Raw genomic sequence first — 19,376 nt, forward strand, 5'->3', positions numbered from 1 at the left:
CCCTGCAACCAAAGGTTTGTTTTCACAGCAAGAAGACAGAGGTCACCATGTCTGACAGTAAATGAGCTCCTCTGGCCGGGTACAGTACAAAATAAGCTTCACCAAATAGAAATGAGAAGAAAATGCTGTGTAAACACAAGATCCTGATTGTCAGAGACCCTCATGATATTTGTTTCATTTTTAGTTAATAAAAAAACATTAAAAATGTGAACAAAGCTAACGTCATGTTTGGCTGAACTTAGGTACAGCGGTGCTTTGATCTCCGTGTTAGCATCGGCATGTTAACACGCTCACAACGCCAATATGTTTAGCAGGCATAATGTTTATCATGTTCCCCATTTTAGTTTCCCATAACAACAACACTAAACACCAAGAACAGCTGAGGCTGAAGGCAATGTCTTTACTTTTAGAGGTATTTAGCTATAAAGCAAAGTACAAGGCAAAACGAAATCTTGACTTGATGATAGTGGTGGAGGAAAATTCATGCTGTGGTAAACCTGAAAGTGTGTGCCAAATTTTGTTTCCAATCTTGTAGATGTGGAAACACTAAATGATTGAAAACATAGACCAGCTGATTGTGTTGTTTGAAAAATCACATCATGAAAGTCATTTGGTGAACCCTTACCATCTGTACCAAATTTTATAGCCATTCATCCAGTAGGATTCAGCAGTGAAAGAAGATTGTTTACTTAAGTAATTGTACTAATACCACAGTGTATGACAAGTAAGAAAAAAAGCAAGTACATGTACCAGTCCTACATTCAAAATGTTACCTAAGCAAAACAGGCAAAGTAAAATTAAAGTGTCAAAATTAAACATTCTCATTCAGAATTATTCATTTTCAGAATTATGCATATTATGTTGTTGGATTATAATTGATGCATTCATGTTTACATAACTTTAACATTGCTGGTAAAAGTGGAACTAATTTCAACTACTTTATATACTGGTGAGTACTTTGTGAATTTGGAGGCTCAAAAAGTTTTATCTAATAATAATTATAATTTATTATATTTAGCTTTATTGATCTCAATCTGATTAGTAATTAAGCTAATAATAATTATAATTTAAAATATTTAGCTTTATTGATCTCAATCTGATTAGTAATTAAGATAACACTGCAATCCACCCAATGCAAGTGTGGCTAAACATTTGTATGGGGTGTTCATGACTGAAGACCTATTTCAGTTAAATAATCATATGACTACCAACCCCAACTACCATTACTTCTGATTTAAACATGTTTAATTTCAAAAGACAAAGTGATTCTGACCTGCTGTGAACAATAGAAAATGGCACATGTGCTCTGCAGACAGGGTGGATCAAAGAGGGTTGTTGATAGATTTAAAGTCTCAAAAAAAAAAGATTTATGAAGACAGATTTGCTGTTTCAGCCTTTTACAAGTGACTGAATTACATACATACAAACATTCATTCATTTCTTGCACAAATAAAACACCAGTGTTGCTTTTAAAGTTTAGCTGGACCATCTTTCAATATTTATTTGGTTTGGGGTGCAAATGCAGAGCAGCTGTTTCTCATGCTGTTCTGGGTCCAATATATGTCACAAGAAGTGCTCGGTAAGGATAGCGGGTTTCACCCTCTCTGTGGTCTGCTGTGGTTAAATGCTTCACAGACCTTCAGTTATGTGAGAGTAACTTTGATGATGTGGATGTTTCTCCACTTTGACTCGTTTATTCATGTTCTACTTCAATTCAGTCGCACATTTAACAAATGGTTGCTATGTTCATGTGTATCTGCGTGTTTGTGGATGATAGTCTTTAAATGTTAGAGGCAGAATCAAAATTTTATTTAAATCTTTAGTTAAAATGTAGTGTTCTCAGATCTACTCCCACCAAAGGACAGCACACTAAATTTAACGGCTACTACCAACAAATCTATTTCCCTCCAGAGTTAATAGAGACCAAAATCGGAGCTAAAAGGTGAGTGAATAATGAATACACATTATCCCAGTGGCCAAAAGAAAACAAACAAAAGATCCCCAAATAAATGCTAATGTTGAACTGTTTACTACTTTGCCATATCAACTTTAAAAGTGTTAATATGTTTGTGTTTTGTTCACAGCTTGTTTCTGCTGCCCTCAAGTGGTAAAAGAAACAAGTTTTTGCAGGTTTAGTGTAAGGATGTCCAGGCCTACTGTAGTTGTGTCCTTATTTGGGTGAAAGAAAAACACTTCTGTTAGAGAGGTGACTTTTGAGTCATGGAAAATACTATTGTATCTGTGGTCATCATGACTTGAGTCTGAAAATCTTTGTTTAAAAAAAAAACAAACATTATATATGCGTAAAAATAGCCAATGAATCAAGCCAAAGACATATTTATTTTACTTGACTTTCTCATGGTCATCTGAGTGTAAAGGTCCCTCATCTGTCTGGTAATGTGAATCTTTTGTGCCTTTTGAGCGTAACAACTTCAGCTGTATAAATAAAGGGAAGCAGGCTCTGTGCTGGGATAATGTGTTTGAGTTGTGATGTTTGTGGTCTGACACCTGTATGAGGTAAGATAAGGGTCCAGAAAAGAGATCTCAGGCTTTGATCATATGAAATGTGTTTGGTTTCTCTATAGGAACTCTTACAACATCTGCTCCACAACTCTTTTTTTGTAATGATAGAAGGAAAAGATGTAGTACCAGTGATGAAAGCTTAAATAAAATTGCCTTAACATTAAACAGTCTTTTGAGGGCAAGCCAACTCTGCTTTATCTGTTTAACAATAAGCAGACAGGCAGCATTTGGCTTTGAAAATAATGAAAACAAATCACTCCTCCTAGCTATAGAGATAGAGCTAAATTGCATATTGGTGGCTGCACACAGATGATTGTGTGTACATGCAGCTGTGGCTCAAGATGGAATAATATGAGACTGAGGCAATGTTTCAAATGTCAATCTCATTGAACCAAATGATTCTGATAGGGGTTGAAGTGAGAGGTCAGGATGATGAGGCTATCTATAGCATGAACGTGTGAAAGATAAGATAACCACTACCATGTTGACCTTGCGATGTGCTGTAAGAGGCCACCAGGGACACATGTTTTTTCAAATAGCTAAAATTTCAATCTGGGGAATGGGTTTCTGATTCTCCTCATATATTCATATATATGGCAATAAGTGGGCTACTGGATTCATGAAGAAGACATGAGAACTTGGATCTTGGATCTGATGAAATGATGCCACAATAGCAGACCCAATGAAAGGGGAACTATGAATGCACAGAAAACCAACCACCCCACTAAATGAAAAACAACTAATTACCCAGGACTTTAACATAGTGAGAAGGAAGCTATTATCACAGTACACGTTACAACCCGGGCAGAAGAAGACTCAGAAGAACTGGATGTACAACCAGCAATAGAAGCTGGATCCTTATCCACCACACTCCCTCCGCTAGAAAGCACAGCCGCTGACATGACACGCAGGATAATGGATAAAATTGGACCCCTGAGTCCAATTACCATGGTTCAGTAGGAAAGTGCCATCAGATATTATGCTAGGAGATGCCAACAAAGCCCTCACAACAGTTCCTACTACCACAAACTCAGACCAATGTTGAAGCATATATATGCTACAGCTGCTGTAATCCTAGCTACATGATCAAGAAGAAGAGCAGTACATATCCTCTGCGGAGCTAAGCTAAGATCATCCAAGGTGGCTCAAACAGATCCCAGGAACAACATCAGAGGTCTCCGTCCAGAAGAGCGCAGTGCTAAGTACAGTTAAGATACTGCATAGAACCCTCAAGCTCCCAGGCCTCTGGTAGACGATCCTTTGACATGATAGTATTTAGGTGTTCTTCTTCCCATAGAATCACACATTTAGACAGGAACTAGTACCAGTATATAAAGGCTGGTTTTATTTGAATCAACATGCAAATTGTAAAGCTGAAGCACACTGCCATAGGTTAGGAGAATAGCATACGTCCTATAACATAATATTTTGTGATTCAGTCAAACTGGGATTACACGAAAATGGCCTGGCAATCTAAAGTAGAAGCCAAGGCCTTGTCTTGAATGAAGAGGATGAGCACCATAAGTACAGTCCATTTAAGTTACAAGGATGGAAACAATCATGCTAGTTGACATGATCTCTTTAGGGAGCTGAATGTGGTCATCCAAAGTAAAAACTAAAACAAAAAAAACAACCAAAAACAATAAAAATGTGTTTACTTGCAATATTCTTCCTTCCCACTCCCATTCCCCCAACTTATTTCCCCAAAGACAAGAGGTGATGTGAGTTGTTGGCCTGACTGCACTGTTCATTTCACAATCTGTCTCCCCTGTCCTGTCTGGTATCATCATTTAAACCTTCTGCGTAGAAATGGTTGTTCTTATGTAACTGTAATGTTATCCAGTGGTACATAGTCATAAAGCATGTCAGTGTCCCAGTGATCTCATTCACTCCTAGCAGCTTTTACTTCAATTCAGAATTAATGCAGTTTAACAGGAACCGCTATGTAATGAAAAAGATCAGCATGGGGTGAAATTACAGCCACTTTCATGTAGGTGAGCAAGTTTAATAAAACGCACACACAAGAAAAAGTAAATGAACCATTGGGAAATACTTGATTTTATACATGATTTGGTCACGAAATGTGATGCGATTGTCATCTAAGTCACAATTAGAGACAAACACAAAATACTTAAGTCGATAAATCATTATAATTTTTCACATCTTTATTATTCCCAGCCCTTAAACATTTAAAATGCTGGTGGAAAAAGTAAGTGAACCCTTGAATTTCATAGCTGGTTGAACTTCCATTTGCTGCATTAACCTCAAACAAGCACTTCCTGTAGCTGTGGATCAGACCTACATAATGTTCAGGAGGACTTTTGGACCATCCTTCCTCACAGAACTGCTTCAGTTCAACCATATTCTTAGGACATCTGGTGTTAACAGCTCTCTGAGCTCATTCCACAGCATCTCTTGGGTTGAGGTCTGGGATCTGACTGGGCCACTCTTGGTCATAACTTATTGTGTACGAAAAACTGCTTTGAATGCAGTATATGGCGTGCATATCTCCCCTCATGCAAACACCTCCTTTATTCCATGTAGTACCTTTTGTTTTTAATAAAAAAGGTCAGTCAGCCTGCAGTGTTTCCTCTCCAGCTCATAGAACTCTCAGGAAGAGGCGTGACAAAGGTTCAGCCAACATATGCGAGCAGGTCATCAGCTGTCCTGGCACCTTTGCTCTGAGACACAGCCTCTAGCTGTGCTTTTGGCTGTCAAGCTTTCATCTGCTGACATTTATTTTCATTTTGTTTATTTGCTTTCCATTTTTAGAAAACGGTGGATATAATAAGCACTCATAATACAAATGCTAATGTCGATGATGTGCAGCAGGGCTATTCACATGCCTAGTGAACTGTCACGTTTCTCCTGTCAGGATATATTATGTATGGTACAGTATGTCCCTACAGTATAGGACATAGTTTGCTTTCCCCACATGAGGCATACATTTTTTCCTTCATTAAAATTTTCTGTGGCCACATCTGGAATGCATTTCATGCAGCTTGATGTTTAAACCAAGACCCTTCTCTAGCAGTGTTGATGAAGGGCAACCTTTTTTTCTTGTGTTTTTCTTTCAAATGTTACACAAGAAATATCTTAAAATGTTTGGTCAAATATTAATTCACTGTGTGGTACAAAGCCTGTTCTTCACACTGTTTGACAAAATATCTCTTGTGCTGCAAGTCAGTCAGCAGATGGTTGGCACCATTCAGACTTCCTTCCTCTACTGACTCCTTCCTTTAGTTCAGTCTCCTGATGGGTGTTGTCTGCAACATACATTAACAATGACAGTTTGTTTAGCCATCTTCAAAGAGGAAAACACGCTGAAGCTTGGCCTGGTGAGCTGACACTGTCCTCCTAGCATCGCCACAAACATGCCTGACATCTCCTTGTCTTTCCTCAGTTTCCTGTGTTTTCTAAAGGGCAGAGCGTGGCTCTTCAGTGAACCCCAACCCCATTTCCCATTTGAAAAAACAGACTCTTTCACTTGTGGAGAAGGAAAGAAGCCGAGGAACATCTACACTTTATTTTTCTATTGTTCTGTGTTGTTTTCTCTTTAAGACGGGGCCGAGCCTGGCCTCCCTCCCTAACTGGTCAGAGCATTCTGTTGTTATTGCAAATAAGGTCATGAATACTTGTAGACATTACATTGTAAAGGTTTTGGGAACTAGATGTGGCTTAGAATGCATTTGCATTACAGGCATTAAAGCTAAATTCAGATTTTTTTTTCTTTAGATAATTCACATTCAGTGTGAGCATTGTAGAGGTTGTTTATTACCACAGTTGTGTTGATGATGGTTAAATGTGACTGGGTATCTAGATTATACAGGTATACAGTACACTCGAAATAAACAAAATATAAGCAAACACAAGTGGAAGCTATTAGAGATACATTGGTGGTATAAGATGCTACAATAGCCTCACAACCTGTAGACTACAAGCCAGATGGATGCCAGCTGTGGCAATACAGCAGTTATTGTGAGCAGTTTGAAAACGACAAGGGGACATGGAAGACAAAAACATGGACAAAGGGCAGTGGAGGTGGTAATAAAGGGTCAGGTGAGGGAGAGGAAATAGGAAATAGGTGCAAATGATCAGGGTTGGTGATGAGACAGATAGGATGAAGCAGTGTAAGGGTGCCAAAATAAAAGCTTGGACCAGGAAATACATAGAAGAACTAGACTGCCAACCCTGACCTTCGACATCCGAGGAACATAACAAACACACAATATTATTTCCTCTAAAATGTTAAGGGCACATGATAGTATATGAACATAGTTTGTAGGAGACAGGATGGCCATCTTTTGATTTTGACTATTTTAGCAAAAGAAGTTTATTTACCTTCATTTTGTTCATTCTTCTGTAAATATAACAGTGAGATTAAACAGAATCGTTCTTAACTTACTGTAATTTATCCAGGAGATCATTTTTTTCTGCCCTTTAGATTCATAAAATTAATTTGAGAAACTTATTCAGTATTTGATTTTGCTTTCCGTTTCCAGCATGAACAGCACATTGTGTTTCCCACCTTACACCAGCCAGATATGACCACGGTACCTGTACAGTGTGTCCATGTTTTAGTCGTGTTGCCTGCCAGGATTGAACAGTTATATTTTAGGTTTTCTGTTTCCTATTCCAAAATATTTTGAGTGAGAGTGGATGCACCTGTTGGTGTCCAGTGTGTGTCTTTTGTAAAGGATTGCACATATTAATCATAGCACATCCGCACATTTACTTTTTGAGACAGTGGTTTCCGTTCAGATATTTCCTGGAACTTTCAGCTTTAAAAACTGCTCTCTTTTTTGACACAACTTATAGTATGTTATCAAAACATAATGATATCACAGCTGGCAGAACGAGAGAACTTCCAGTTTGGTCTTGTGACACAAACAGCTGCACAAATGGCAGCTGCAACAATATGCCAGATAAATTATGTTCCAGTTCATTTTCTCACTTTAAACCTGATCATTATGGTTTTAATAGAACAAGAAATCCATTTTTAAAAATTATTACTTTGCATGTCATGGGTAAGTGCATTTTGGGCAACTGCCAAGAACAATAATTACAAAGACAGCAAATAACATTTTAGTACAGAAGCAAATAACTTATTCTTAATAAGTCTGAGTTATGCATGCACTTTTAGAACAACATTTTTATGTGTATTCTACACAACTCAAGTCAATTTCAAAGTTTTGCTATTCTTATTTGACATAACATGATTTATGTGTATCGCTCTATGCAGTGGCAGTTATAGTTTAAAGGGCCCATGGTGAGTTTCCTTGTTTTTTGACTTACTGTATGAAAAACTGGGTTCTGATGGCTCAACAAAACAATAATTCTTCATAATACATCTTTTCCCACAAGTGTCAAATCACAAGTCACTGCTGCATGAGAACTGAGATGAGCCAAGTACAGATATCTGGGGCGACTCTCAACTCAGAGGTCAGAGGTCACAGGGCACATGGCCCAGCACAAAACAAAAGATGAGCCAAGTACAGACATCTGGGGTAACTCTCAACTCAGAGGTCAGAGGTCACAGGGCACATGGCCCAGCACAAAACAAAAGTAAACAAATAAAATAAAATATAATTAAACAAGACAGAAAACAAATCATAAGTGTTGATGTTTTAATATTATTTTGGGCTGAGGATTATTAAAAATATTAGGGTTCAGCCTCTGGGGTTTATGACTGACTATTCATAAAAATATGGATATTTTGTATGCTAGGCTGACGGCTACTAGTACGACTTAAGGGCGGAATACGATGAAAATGAAAAGAGGTTCACAATTCAGTTATGTGAATGTACTCCTCAAACATCATATTTTCAATATATCTTTCCAAAAATCGACATTTTGGCCAGTTTGGGATGCAAAATCACAAACATGAAAAGCTGTAGTAACTGTAAAATATCTTTCAATAGACTGGAATGTTAAGGACGTATCTACAGACTGACACTGACATCCTTAGACCCCAATAAAAGACAAAAGTGAAGGTATTAAAAACTACCTAATAATAAAATGTAGTCATAAAAATAAGCTTTAAAAGACTAAGACCATCAGACAGGGGATTTCACAACTAAGAGAATTTGAGTTCATCTGTATTTTTTGTTTCCTCATAAAAGAGAGAGAGAGATTGGAAATGCTAGAAATGTAAAATTATTTAGAAACTCAAACAGACATAAAGTGTTGCATTCTAAAACTCACAGGCCAATAGTGAAGGGCAGTGAGGATTGCAGCAGACAAGAGAAAGCTATGTAGTGGGTCATAGCAGTCGTCAACACAGAACTGTACGTTGCACAACCAGTGTCAAATGGCCTCCTGGGTAGCACACAAACTTGTTTATAGTAAAGGCATCAGTTTTCATTAAGGGACCACTGGCACTAAATAAACATGAATATAACACTGAAAGGTCACAGCAATAACTAGCAATGATAAAAACAGCCATTACTCAGAGAGCGACTGGGAAATGAAGATGACCCCACTATAAGAACAGCCATGCTGTCACTCTGTCAGAATGTTTTCATTTTGGCATCAACAGATAACTTCAGTCCATGTCACAAATTTCACCACACCTCACTGTTGCTGTGCTGTCATATTAAAATCAGAATTATTATTTTATTTGAATAATTGAATTATTTATAGCGGACATTTTTAAAACGACTAGAGATGACCAAAGTGCTTTACAAAATTCAACAAAATAAACTAAATGACAGCATGTAGCCTACTCTAGCACCAATTTCTACCACCAGTGTATCGCCATCGATGGATAAAAAACACAGTTTAACATCCAGTACTAATGAAAATGCATGGTGTGCTGTTATGGTTAAGTGTGGCCCAAATCTGAGAGTGAATATCAGTGAATGCTCGTGCTACCAAGGTAAAACAAACAAAAAACAAACAAACAAGAGTCTTCTTCCCATGGACGTCTGGTGCAGCACCTTTGCCAAATGATGTCACTGTCCCGTGAGGGGAAAGCTGAACCAGATCCAAAACTTTAAATCCTATTCTACTGTTCTAACTGTGCAGCTTCACCATTCACTGCTCTCAACCTTCCACAGCACAAACCACTACTGAAGATAATAATGGACATGCAATCATACTGTCACAGTTTCTTCAGATGATTGACCTTAATTTAGATATAAATTAGATTAGAACATTTCAACAGTTTGTTTCTTTTGGCTGCACTATAAAATGCGTAGTAGTGTACGACTGAGATAATTACAGAGAGCACCTTTGTAACATCATTTAAGAATAAAAATGAGTAAATCTGTTTCATACTAATATTACGTGAACAAGATAAAACAGCCAGTCCTTATCTGGGTTCAGACAGCCTCAAGATGTTGCTGTCACTTTAATTTGAAGTACCAAACCACCTGCATAGGTGACTGGAGATTACATTAAACATGATTCCTACATCCACTGCGGGTGAAACAACACAAAACAATCTACTGCATGGTATAATACTGTGGCTTCCTTTTCAGTATTTAGGATTTGTATATGTGAACACTGTTGTAGCCTTGGTGTGGAACATCCTGAAGCAGTACATGGTACTTAAATAGTAAGATAAACCTTCTGTGTATCTATGTTCACCACTAATTGTTCTATTTACTGTATGTCAGTCAGATGAATAACAGTAACACATGCAATAGCATGCTATTAGACTGAGCACAAGACAATTTCTGATTTGTGTTATTTCCACAAATTTACCAGCTGGTCTGTTGTTTCAGTCTGTGTTTATTTTTCCCAAGAAACCAAAAGTGTCAGCTGTAAGAATGTTAGTTACTTAGTTAGTGAACACCTTATGCAGCAGCTGTGTGTGTGTCACCAGTTCTCTGTAGCCCTTTTCAGACACACACTGAAATCCTGAACTTTTATGGAAACCACCTAGAGGAGCTGTGAGTGAGAAGGCATATGCAGTGACAAATCAAAGTGCATAACATAATGCACACAGAAAGTTAAAACATTCAAATGCAAATTAGATAAAACATTAAATATTACTTAAAATCAACACTTACATGTCAGTGCATGTAGCAACATGCATGAGTAGATACCTAGTGCTTTTAGTAAAGCTATCTACTGGTCCCAACAATTTCCCTATTGTTTGTTTGTTTGTTGTGTATCGATGCTTTTCTTTTCTCTCTCCTCTGTCCACTCACCCCAACTGGTTGACGCAGAATGCCGCCCACAATGAGTCTGGTTTTGTCAGAGGTTTCTTCTGGTAAAGGGAGTTTTCCCTCCCCACTGTTGCCAAGTGCTGCTCAAGGGGGATTTTTTAATAATACTTGGATGTCTTGTCCTTACTATGTAAAGTGCCTGATTTGTGTTGTAGTTTGGCACTGTATAAATAAAACTCAAATGAACTGACTGGAGAGACAACGAGATTCAAGGGCTGAAGCCAAAATACAAACTATCTACATGATCACACATGTCCTGCCTCCTGCATGCTCTGCTTTCATAAACCAAGCTGAGAATGCATCTGACATGGACTATACAGTATCTCCTGTGGTGTGCTACATGTGTGAAAGGGCAACTCTAGACAATGTCTGGACCTGATTTTCAGAATATTGTCTGTGGTTCATATGAGAAAATGGCTTTTGTTCTCTATAGAAACCCGTCGGTCTTCTGTTCGTATGTCTGTACACTTTTGAAGTGGAGTCATTCCCTGGGATAAGTGCAAAACTTTCACTCAGATTTTCAACTTGCACAAGAGTATCTTTGGATTTGATCAATATTTTTAGGATAATGTGTAAAATGACAGTGTGGAAAATATGTGCAATGTGACTGTCACCCTGCTTTATTGAGCTTTATAGCAGGTTTTAGCTCATTACTTAGCTATTAAGCTTATAGACATGCTCACAATTACAAGAATTAGTGTCTTGCCAAAGCAGGCCTCCAAACCAGATGTTCAGTGAAGTGAAGGGGAAGCTACTGTTCTGAAAAAAATAGCAGAGGTTTAGTCAAGTTCCAAATCAAGGGCATGGGGACTTTCTTCTCAGCACATACGTAAAGTTTCCACAAGCCTTCCCTAGTGCTTGGGCTGTTAATTCCATTTAACACCACCACAAACTCCCTTTTCCTTTCCGCAGTTGCTGTGAGTTTGCTTTAGAGGTTGGGTTGGTTCACAGTGTCTTGTTTCACTTAACAGTCCACTACCAATTGATGAGCACTTTGGCATGCGGTTCTCTCTGGGGTGGATGTTGCACAAAGTCCTACAGAGTGGCTGAAAGGAAGAAATCAGAATGTTTAGTTTCACTATTGACTGTGAGACGGGATCTGTGTGGACCAAACTATTATATTGGCACACTTTTTTATTTAAGTAACTGTGCTTTCAAATCTCTTTCACTGACACACATAAAGTAATAAACAACAAATGTTGTATGACACAACAAACAGGATGAAAGGGTTTTTGGTTCTGGCTCAGATTTGGCCTTAGTAACACTTTCACTTCTTTCTGTGCCAGTACCACTTGGCTGGTCTGAGCTCCACCTTGTCCTTCCTGTGTCTATTCCCAAGCCCCTTGAGGACAAAAACATTCTCATATTCACCCACCACACCTACTTTTCACAGCCAAAGTGTATTAATCTTTTAAAAGCCCCAGTGTTGCAGTGCTGTACATATTTTCCATTTCAGTGTCACCTACATCATAATTTTGGAGTCATCTAGTTGAGTATTTTGAAAGGACAATAGCGGAAATGCCCCGGTCAGTGAACCTGAGAAGGCACATGTCCTGCAGTCCCATCTGACCACAGGTTAGTGTCTATACAGGTTATCAAATAGCACCAGCAGTGTCACTGCTTTTCAGAATGATCTATCAAGTTAAAGCGCACTCCTGATCTGCTACTACTTTTGTTAACTGTCTCCAGGAGACAGGATGTGAACTACAGTCATGCCAAAAAATGGATTCATTATTATGTTCCTTACAGTGTTTTTAAATGAGTTTTCTTACAGTGCTCCTATAATTTATTATATCAACCCAAAGTGCCCCCAGATTTCCTGAGTGTTGAGGGCAACAGGGAGTGGTGTTCCACACTAAAACAATGCTTGGATGCTTGTTTTTCAAAGTTAGATTATAACATTTGATAAAAAAAAATTGAGTTAACATTTTACACATTATTTGGTGGTCCTTGGTGGCTAAGTGGCACAAATCCACCTCTTAATTCACTGATGCCCTGGGTCTCCGGCTTGGTCTGTTCACTTTCTGATTTCTGTCTAGTGTCACTATTGTGACTTGAAACAATACAGCAAATTTGCCTCTTTTTGGCATTTTCGATCCGTGGCTAACATAACATTACAATGAACATAACATTACTGACCCAGTGTGACTTACATTGTGAAGTAATTAGCCTAACTTTCATAACTATGTAATTGAGGTGCATCAAAACAGGTGCCAGTCACAATTTGAGAAGTTTGTTCCAGCACAAACTAAGCCCTGCTCCTGCCTCAGGTCCTCCAGCAGTTTTTTATTAGTTTTCTGGATGGAGATTAAAGACAAATGACCTGGGCTTTGCATGAGGGCTTGCCAACTTTGAAGCAACTTGCATAAGGAGCTCAGTCTACCTCTGATAAAATATCCTTCATTGGTTAACATTTAGTTTGAATGACTGTACAGTTTCCTATGCTTTCCTTTAGCTTTTCAAACCCTGCCCTTAGTTTTACCACTGAGTATTTAGTTGTCTGTAAAGCACTTTGTAACTGTTGTGTAAAGTGTTGCATAAGTGAAGACAACAATTATGACTAATGTAATGATTATAAATCACAAATGCATAACAAAACACTGCATTAGTGAGGAAGCAGTACTTTCTGCAGGCAGAGGCATTAACAGTTGACCTGTTCCTTGACAATGACATAACCCCCATTACTCTGTATTGCAGTGTTTGAAATATATTTTTAAGCTGACATGCCTAACTGCACACTGCAAGAAACATAATGCACATCGACTAATCCAAATTGCAAAAAAGAAAAAAACAAAACAGGAGGGCATAATGTCTTACCTACTCACCATGACGTATTGATTGTTCATGTCAAAAACCAAAAATGAAGCAGTTACATTCTCTTTATGCATATGGGCATTCAGTGTGCATGAGCGCTGAATGTGGGTGGCTGGTCTATTCCTGAAACCCATCAAAATCTGTGTATTGAGTACTTGAAATCGCAGGTGGGCTTTGTTGCCTTGTTTCCATAATGCAGCAGCATGAGAGAAAATTCTATTTTCCATGAGTTGACTGTCACTTGAAGTGGGCTCACAGGTCATGTTAGTCATTGTTATGATGAGTCACGCCTGCTGCAGTGCTGGAACAAACAGGACCAGAACTTTGCATTAGATAGTTTGTTTTCACAAACGCTGCAGTAGATTATCTAGTTTTGATGTCATCTATATCATAGGTGTTAAACATTGGGCCTCTAGAATATAAAGGATTGAGGCAGTGCAGCCGCTACATGTGCTTTATCAGTAGATGAAGCAGATCAGTTGCTGCAAAGACGGATCTGATGACATACAAACTTTAGATAGATGCATGGCACTTTTAATCTTCTATCTGTGAGATTAAATTATTGAATATAACCAGCCCTCGCTTCTAGAAAAGATGTTATACATACAGTACTGTCAGAAATGTAGCTAGGGTATGTTAGCCACAAATGACACCAGATATCAGTAAAATGTTCAAAGACAGTGGACTTGTTTTCTGCCACAATATCTAAACTTGCAACACAATATTGTTTTTTCAACTACAGCATTTTAAATCTATTGAGATCCCATCCAGACCTGTGCGCTTATGTTGCTGCCTTTCCACTGGCAGCACCAAATGAGTGGTACGCCTCATTTTTCCATTAACCACCACTTAACATAAAACACATTAACACACAAATTCAACATAAAACACATTAATTAACACATAAATTGCATTAAAATTCAATTCCAATGGAAGGGGTGAGGGGTTGCAGGGGGAGTACGATGTCAGCATGTACAATACAGCTGGGTCATGATGAATCGACATGAGTTGCTTCACTCGGGTTTCCAGCCTTGTTGTGTTTTGGTTAGCCAGCAGTGTGTTGGCATGGATAGATGAAAAACACAGTTTAACATCCAATAGCCTAAATAACAGAAATTTGGTGGTGTATTTGTAACTGTGGCAGTGAATACTCATGTTAACATGATAAACGTGGGCATCTGCGACTGTTCCCAATACAAACATCGCCTTTGCCTGATGATGACATCCTCCAGTGTGGCCAAAGTTGAACCACATCCAACTTTTCACCACACAGGACTGTGTCATCTTGCAGTGAACACAATCCCCCAAAGAAATTAAGGAACAGGGCTGTGGTTATTTTTTTTTCATGCCTTTGAATCTCCTCACACACACACTCACAGCTGAGCAGAGGGACAGCAGAGGATATGAACAATCATTCCATGGTGTAAAAATCAGCCAGTAATGGAGACTGTATAAGCAGTTTATCAAACAGCTGTTGAACAAGCAGAACACAAACCTTCACAACAAATAAATACATGGATATAATAAGTTATGTTTAGCTGTCTGTTGCTGAAAGTCTCACTTTTCTATTTCTGTTTTCTTTTCATCCATTTAATTAGTAGTGTCTACTTTTCAATACTTGTAAAGTTAAAGCTAAGTGTTAGACTTGGGGTTAGATATAGTTTTCCATGCACAGTACAGGAAAGCAAAGCAATAAAGATGATTGTCTGCAAGCAGGTGAACATCATGTCTGCGTATATTATTCCTTACCTGGTACACTACATTCCTTAGGCTCCACAGTCCATCAGACACATTTAATATGGATAATTACAGAAACACTTTTTGTCACAGTTGGTAAGTATATGCTTGTGCCCACTGCAAATGTACCCAGAGTAACTCAGCCCAACTTTGTGTTTGAGCTTTAAAAGCAACAGTAAACCTTTTTTTCAGTCTGTTCTCTGGTTCAACTCTGAAGCCAACATTAATTAAATATCGTTTCCTTAATTACATTCCGTTTACAAACAAGGACAAAAGAGGGAGCGGAGATTTCTTAAACAATCCAACATGTGTTTATAGAAATGTCTTATCTGGGAATGTGCAGGGCATTAAACACAAGGGGGATTGTTTTGTTTGGGACTGAAAAAGGAAAAAAAAAACATAGGGACTTAATGAACAAGTACTCAAATCATAGTTAAAAGAAAGAAAGAAACCATGAGATCAGGAATAAACACTCTTCTTGATTTGATATGTCATAATTTCACTCCAAAATGCATTTCTATTTTAACAATTTTTCTGCTCTTTGACATTATTTCACATATAAAACCTAGGACATATCCCTTAGACATGATTTCACCACTACTTAAGGAGGTCCTGGACATTGTTGGGCCTTTATCAATAACAGGTGTGGCTGACTTGACCAAGCAAAAGCTAATGGTGGCTCACTTGATCACAATTGGTTACCCAGCACTGACCATGTTCTAACTAAGGCTATCAAATACAAGACAGGCAACTTCGGCCTCATTCTGGAAACATTAGTCCCTCCTCAGGTTTTTCCCTCTGGGTAAAGCCACACCAATGTTTATCCTTGTCTTGTTCCACCTATCCCGTTTCTTTGTGTCTTTGCTTCTTTGAACAATAGGGATTCACAACTGTCTTCCTTTTTCTTGTGTTAAAGTAGAACTGTGATTCTCCATGTCTTCAAATTATAGTTCTTAAACTTATGACAATGCTTCATCTAAATGTTACTTCTTTTTCAAGCTTCTTCAAATCCAAGCTTCAACCTTAATGGGAAAGTGCAAAATTCATGCTCTAGAGCAGGGGTGGCCAATTCCAGTCCTCGAGGGCCGCTGTCCTGCTTCTTTTCCAACTATCCCTGCTGCTGATTACCTGGCTCAGGTGTGTTCAGCCAGTCAGAAGCTGGAAGATACCAGTTCACTATCTTTCCTCACTCCACTTTCATCTAAGATGGTATCTTCCAGCTTCTGACTGGCTGAACACACCTGAGCCAGGTAATCAGGAGCAGGTCAGGCAGGGATAGTTGGAAAAGAAGCAGGACAGCGGCCCTCGAGGACTGGAATTGGCCACCCCTGCTCTAGAGCCAGTGTGTGGTTTGTCCTGTTCTAGGCTACGGTTAAAAACACCGAGGCTCAACATGGTGACCAGGACCTCGTCCTACGCAGACATAAAAGGCTCATTCTAAGCTAAAGAAAATCCACAGATTTTTTATTTATGAGCACATATCGACTGTGCATGGAGGGTAATATCTAGAGCCATAATCACTTGAATGACAATCTAGTTTGTACGTATTTGTTAAACGCTCTCCTTTAATTGTGTTTGCCATACAGCTCTGTCTCCACGGACTTGTAAATGTTATCTTGTTTGTTATAAACAGTCATTATGGCCCATAGAATTTCTGACTGACAGCAGTAAATTTAAGGTTTTGTTTTCTCTAAAATGTTTTTCCCTCCGGCTGACATTCAGCTACACCCCGGTACCGGTGAAGAAACACAACTTTCTTTACAAATACAAGAAAAGAAAGCATACAGAATTTAAGGCAGTGGTTTCTCACAATTGCAGGAAGAATCCTTCATGCTCTGCCCCTTTCAGCAATCTTGACAAACATTTCCTTATTTGATAGCACTGCTTCAGTCTGCAGTTTGTCTTGTTAGTAGACGTCCTGAGTAGTCCAGGCTCCACAAACAAACCACCTCTTCCTCTTTTCTCTACTTAACTGAGAGAATGTTCGTAAACCGCCCAACATTTCAGTATGGCTTGCTGATTGACAGGCCTTACATGAGGAAAATGTGTTTTGTCTCAATGAAGGAAGAGGAACAAATTCAAAAGGTCAAGTCTAATGGCCAACTATGATTTTCTTGTTCTCTGTTGTTCTTTTCAAAGTGTAGATGAAAAACCATAGGATCACCAAAGTCATTAGGACTAATTCTCTGGGAACTATGGATGCACAGAATTTCATGGTAGTCCACCATATCTGTACGCATGTCCCCACTTTAGAAATGTTGGCGTATTTCCTTCATAAATGGAATGAGTGCTAATGCTGTTGGTTGAGTTGCTGATCACTTGCAAGTTCTGAGACACATTTAGCAAGGAGTTAAATCCCTAAATCCCTGGTGTCAAATCCAAGGGCACAGGAAGCTATGACAGCACTCCATGAGTATATGTTTGTTGCCATGGACACAAATGCATAACATGCATTGATTGTAAACTTGCAGAATAACACATATTTAGAACTGATTCCATGGCAGTTACAGCTTTTTCACAGACTGGCTACATACACACTGTCCAAAACATGCACGTGGAAAGTTACAGTGATCTGAAAAAGTAAAGATTTTGGGATGCACTCATGTACTTATGCACATGCATACCACAGAGCTCTCATTACACACATGTAAAAAGCTCAGTCACTGCTTATCCTTCTATTCTCACTTTCTACAGCATCTGTGCCACTGTTAGGATACACCTGTCATCACACTCCCCAGCATCAGCTGCCAAACAGCTTTTGGCTGCTGTGCATTAGCTACTTCCTGGAAACTCCCCAAGCTGGATATAGATTCACAGACTGACAAGTTGCTGGCAGAAACGTTTCTTAAACAAAAAGTATCTTAAAATATTCATTTAATTAAAGCCCAATTAAAGATGGATGAGCCATTTTATCTCTGGTAAAAAGCCTGAAAGGTTTTCCACCGGCCATTAAACACAGCATACATTTATGGATGTGAGAAAATAGTCTCCAAACCTTGTATGTGAGCATAACTCGAACCATGTGTGCACGGACATCTAACAATTGGTAAAAGCATTTTAAAGAACCACACAAAGAGAATCATTTTTACACATTTGCAAATCTGGATTTTATTTGAGGGTTGACAAACATGCATTTGTGACCTTTGTGAGGATTTTACTTACATAGCTAAATGACAAACAAAGATATGTGTGAGTGTGCGTGAGAGAGAGAGAGAGAGAGAGAGAGAGAGAGAGAGAGAGAAAGAACCTGGGGAGGACTGGACCGGGCCTGTTTTCTAGAAACTTCTAGACCTGGAGGAAATATGGGGTGGAGACAGTGTTGTAGTAAAGTCGGATTTGGAGTCAAGTCCGACTTGAGTTCCTCTGGAACATCATCTGCCTCCCACTACTAAGAGTATCCTAAAAACAATCCAATCTTTGCTATATAATTGATCACCTACTGTTTCTCTCTCAAGTCAAACAATCCAACTCTGACAAAAGAGTTCAGGTCAAATTACTTCTCCTACCTCTCACTGACATGTCCTCTTCTTCCCTTACTGGTCTTCTGCATCTAGAGGGTAATATTAGCTTGCCAATACCAAGCAACAAATCTGTGGACAGAGGGCTTTTTGCACTCCACTTTCATCCTTCTGAGACTGTGTGCTCCAAACCATAAGAGACATCAAATAAACGTCTTTATTTTCACAGTTGTTATCAGTTTTATTCATTTGTCAATTATTTTTAACAACCATTCCCGGCTCAGTCAAGTCCCCTTGAAAAGAAGACTCTTAACTGCTTCACAATTTGGCATCATTTAGACCCAAGCCCCTGGGTGTTTCCCAAGGAATGGGAAGGCCTGGTGAACCCCACATACATAAATGCCCCTGTCCATGCTATGATCCCAAAGAGGCTCCAGGGTATAAAGAGAATATTATGAGGGTTCATAGCAAGATGGGGAACTAAAGAGTGGGTGGAGAAGTGCCTGGGAGAGGTCAGACAGAGTCAGGCTCAATTTCCTATTGCAGCATGTTGCAAGAAAGTAATACATTATTTAGACATCCATCCATCCATCCATTTTCCTCCGCTTATCTGGAACCGGGTCGTGGGGGCAGCAGTCTAAGCAAAGATGCCCAGACTTCCCTCTCTCCA

This window comes from Monopterus albus, unplaced genomic scaffold (assembly GCF_001952655.1).
Source record: "Monopterus albus unplaced genomic scaffold, M_albus_1.0 scaffold263.1, whole genome shotgun sequence".
NCBI lineage: Eukaryota > Metazoa > Chordata > Actinopteri > Synbranchiformes > Synbranchidae > Monopterus > Monopterus albus.